We start from the raw sequence: 5,280 nt of genomic DNA, 5'->3' as shown, positions 1-5,280 counted from the left end.
ATATGTTTGCCGTGACCGAGATTCGATTTTATGACCGCTGGCTTAGAAGACTTGCTTATTTAAATTGAGCATGTTTACAACCACCTAATTCAACGCCATGAATGGTTTATTTTCTATGAAAGTTACATTCTTTTTTGGAAATTATACATATGATTTCCTCACGGGATTTGTTGGGCATGGTTTTTTTTTAAATCACTTACAGCGCCCATGAAATTCCCTCCTGTAGCTTGCTTGTTCATTATTGAGTTCCTATAATTGCCTCACAAGAATTGGGAAGGATTTTTATTTCAAAGTCACATACTGCGCACATAATGATTTTTTCTATGACTTCCAAGTTCATTAACGAGTACATATAATTCCCTCGCGGGAATTCGGCAATAGGGCCATGGTATAAGACCTTATCTGTGGACGATCCGGAGCCAACGTCTTCACTTGGTCCCAGTAAAGGTTCTCGTCGACATTTCGGATATCGACGGCTAGGCTTCGCCGACATGAGCTTCTGGCACTGCCTTTTCTTCGATGTCCTTCTGGATTCCATTCAAGCAGATCTCGTTCACATCTTTTTGCAGCGTATGTCCAATCCGTATCCACTTATCCTCTTGAATTCTTGCGCCTTCTGATGACTCCGGCGATGTATGTAGCTCTGCCAGGCTACCAAGCGCGGATGATATTTCGCAGGCAGCGATACACAAATACTTGCAGTTTTCGCGTCGTCACCGCGTATGTGCTCGAAGTTTCGCACCTGTACAACAACATGGATTTGACAATTGAGTCAAAAATCCGGATTTTTTGATCTTGGGTTCCGATGTCTTTCTATGGTTCAGGCGTTATCTGGCTACCAAAATACTGGAAGCACTCCACTTTCTCAACTTGTTGCGCAGCTACCATGAAACGGGAGGGATTTTCTGTGTTGACCTTTATCGACTTGGTCTTACCGACATTGACTTTGAAACCTGCTGTCTTGGAGTTTTGCGTGAGGTCGTCGAGTTTGGTTTGCATATCCGGTGTCTTTGGGCGAGCAAAACTATAACGTCTGCCATGTCAAGGTCGTTTAGCTACTACATTGCTTAACGATGCCACAACAATCCTCGGTTACCTTCGATAGATCCAGTCAGGATCTCATCCACAACGATGAAGAAAAATTAGGGTGATAATATATTGCATACATTTAGGGGTAACAAAACGTGCAATTGTTCAAAGAAATTTAAACTACAAAAAAAAACAAACAAAAAAAACCGGTGGTGTATGCTGCTTCATTTTATAATTTTTTAATTATTTCTCAAAAATCGATTCAATATATAGGGAAAATTGTGCCCTTCAAGGAATAAAAAATTATTTTTCATTTTAATCCTACCATCTTGGTTGCAAAATTTTTACGATTCTAAACAAATATTTAAAATTTTATTTTATTCGTTTCAGATTGAAATTAGTTTTAAAATAAGAATATATTCATACTTTTTTTTCCTCATTAAACTTGGATTTAGAAATCAAATTTATGAACCACAGTTCACAATGGGAAATTAATTTAAAAATTGATACAAATACGATATTTTCGAATTTATTCTGGAAAATATAATAAAATAATTTTAAAAAAATTGAAATTCTATAATCAAAAATAAGTCTAAAATATGTGTTTTTCGAACGTATAGTTGCAAAAATAGAATCATTAAAATTTCTTTGTGATGAACTTGCACATATTACAAATAATTTATGATAAGATTACAAAATGAGGATTGAGGTTCTGAATGCCAGTGAAGATTCTCTAGCCCGAACTTATTTCAATCTCAGTTTTTCATCATTCAACTATGAATTATGAATCTTCAAATAAACCTATATTATGAAATTTGAAAATAAAAATTCAAATTTTAGATTTAGTTTAATTATGTTTGAAATCTTTAACATCAAACATTCAGATTATGCATGATCATGAAAAAAATGCAAGTATTGTCAAAAAGAAATCGTATTTGAAATATTGAGAGTTTGAATTTTAATAGTAAGAGTTTAAATTTTAAAAACCTTGTCGAGTTTTCTTCAAAATAATGCGTTAAAACACGAGAGATTCCAGCATCAATAAACCAAAAAAAGAGATAGTGGGTTTGTAACTTTTGCGTTTCATATGAGTTTTAAGCGTCTAAAAGGAATAAAATGTACCGTCAAACGGTGCATCATGCAAAAGCAGGGTTAGATGCAACATTTGTATACCACAACACTCATTCAATTTTAATTCCGATATACTGTAATAAAGTTATCATTGAATGATAACAAATTGATAATGACATAGTTTTTAACATCGTGAAAGATTTTTTTTAAAGTTTTTGATTGATAAAAAATCGAGCAATAAATGAACAAATTTTTACATTTTTCGATGCCATAAAAAACTTTACTTAGAATGACGGATTGGCTTAATGATATCACCTACAAACTTTATATTGCTTTCATTATCCTATATCAACACTGTTGGTGTATACATATTTTTCGGACAATCACCAATTTTTAATACTTTGAATATTTATTATTATCAATATTTTGAGATATGATTGTTTTGCATTATGCGTTTGTCAACATTAAAATTTCATCCATTCTAAGATTTATTTTCATGGTTTAAGCTAATAGAATATTTTGTAGTATTTTTTACCCCTAAATGTATGCAGCAGATAAACATTTTTTTCTTAAAATCATTTTAAAAAAATTAAAATTTAATACGAACAAAACCAAAAATTACTGCAATTGATGCTTTGTGCGTGATGACATCACAAATGTATCAGAAACTATAAATTTTCAAACGTTTTCATTTGATTTTTCATTGATTACAGAGTTTGTTGCAACTTACCCCTTCACCTTAGTAGGGTGAAAATCGCATGTTTTTGTAAATTTAAAAACAACTGGTAAAACCAATAATGTTTTTGACTACGTCAGTTTGGTGTCCCATCAAACTTAAAACTTTTGATGTTCAAGAGGTATGATTATCTGTAAGCATTAAGATTTTAAAAGCCATTGAAGTTGAAAAGTGTTGCATGTTGCCCCAGTTGACGGTATTTAAAAGCTGTTTCAATACAAAAAAAAAATAGTGTTTTGCGTTAGAGATTTAAATTTATCTCCAGAACTCAAAATCTACGTTTTTAATCATAACGCAAGGAAACAAAATTTGTGCACTTTTAAGAAAAAGTGTAAAGTATCAAAAAGATTTCGAAAAATAGGTTTTAATTTTGTGATCAATTTTCCTGAAGAATGTGAGTATTAACCGTACTTTTTAGAAGTAAGAATGTTTTCTCATTTTGTAAAATATCGGAATTTTGAAAACATTTAAATTTGGCTAAAAATAATAAAAATACGAAAATACCAAAAACAAATATGCAAATTTATTTCTTCTAAATCAGGTATAACCACACATGCTCTTAGATATTATAAGTTTTACTGATACGATTCAAAATCAATCAGAATTAATGTTTGATTTAATGCTATTTCCGTTAAGTCATTAATTAATTATTCAAAATGATTATCCTCATTCTGAACAAGAAATTTGCTTCAAAAGAAATTTTATGCAACAGCCTAATTTACTAATTTGAAATCAATATTTCAAAAACACCTGAAATGGAATGCGATTTTCAAATAACACAAAAATTTAAAGCACAAAGCATCTTTACTATTTTAGCTTACATTGCCCATTAAAATTTAACTTTACTGCTGCTACTACGATTCATTTTTAAGATTTTTCATAAATTAATTTAAAAAATATATGATCAATTAAAGAAAGATAAAATAATAAGAATTAGTAAAATATTTTATTTTCGAGCGCAGGTTTTGTAATTTAAAATTTAAGCTCAGCATATTTTTTTGCCGTAAATTGAGTCGCCGCCCAAATTGGAAAATTGGGTCCTCGAAAGGACAAAATGTAGAAGTTTTTCTTATCAAAAACTCAGAATTGAAAATTAATGGCAATTTTATTTAAAATATTATAAAAAAATTAAAAAGTTTGACAAAAAAATTTGTTGGAACTAAAAAACAGTTTTATAATATTTGGTTTATTTATTTCAAAATTGAAACAAAGTATGAGTATGAAAATGATAAGTTTAAAAAAAAATCGAAAGAATTTTTTTTCAATAACAACATCTTATTTACGATTTCAAAAACTTATTTAAAGAATTTAAGTTATTACTCGAAACAGCATTTAGGAACCTGTGTTTTAAAAATTTGTTAGATTTTGGCGTTCTGAACTCTAATCTTTTGTCAGATTTTGTCTTTCACCTCTAATTTTGGTAATATGAATTTTATGAGTCTTAAAATGAAGTTGAGTTGAGTTTTGAGTAAAATCAATCATTGATTACTGATAAACTAACAAATCTACATGAATTTAATAAAAAAGATTATGAATTTGATAATTATACCTCATTCAATTAAAGAATAATATTTAGATGAAGATTATGAAAAATTATCTAAAACGCATCTTTACTAGTATTACTGATAATGCAGAAGAAAGTTTGAATAAAAGGTATTATTTCATTGAACAAATTTGTCAAATTCTGCAAAACGATTTGATATTTGCTTTAAAAACATCCTTAATCTATTTGGAAAAAAACTTTAGACAAAATTTGTTCTAATTCCCGTATCTTACAAATTGAGGAACAGGAAACAAATAGAATTCTTCTAACTTTTTCGCAAAAGTTGAAAGTACTTCCGGTTTCAAGAAATTAGTTTTCTAATAAGTTTTAACCTTTATTTTAATTTTTTAAGGTTTTTTTTTTAAATAAAAATAGATAACTTGAAGAATTTAATTCTACATTTTTATTTCTAAACACCGTGTGACAAATGACATTGATAATTCTTTAAAGAGCTTTCAAGGTGACAATTACAAACTACCAGTATTACAATTACGACAATTTTCTTTTTATCAACATTTTTTCGCAGTGAATATCATAGAACCGCTGGTTGTTCTATAAATATTGATAAAAGTTGTTAAAAGTTTTCATTATTCTTCTCTTATTTCATATTTATCGATACATGTACATCTGATTTTGTTCAGTGGAATTCAAGGGAAGGAGGAGGAGCAGTGTGCAACTTATATTGAAGATCCATTGTAACTGGCCAAACGCCCCCCCCCCCCTCCTTTCGCTCTCACAAAATTATCGTTTGTCCCCAGATATTAACGTTTTTCTTTATATTGACTGAGTTTTTAAAATTTGGAAAATCAAACCCCCCTCCCTCCACTGCTGGAAAATCTTTTTTTATAACTCTAAAATGTTTGCCACGATAAAAGATTATAATAAATATATTTATTCAAAT

The sequence above is a fragment of the Uranotaenia lowii genome, chromosome 1 (assembly GCF_029784155.1).
Source record: "Uranotaenia lowii strain MFRU-FL chromosome 1, ASM2978415v1, whole genome shotgun sequence".
Taxonomy (NCBI): Eukaryota; Metazoa; Arthropoda; class Insecta; order Diptera; family Culicidae; genus Uranotaenia; species Uranotaenia lowii.
The sequence above is the reverse complement of the archived record's forward strand: the minus strand, read 5'-3'. Positions refer to the sequence as shown.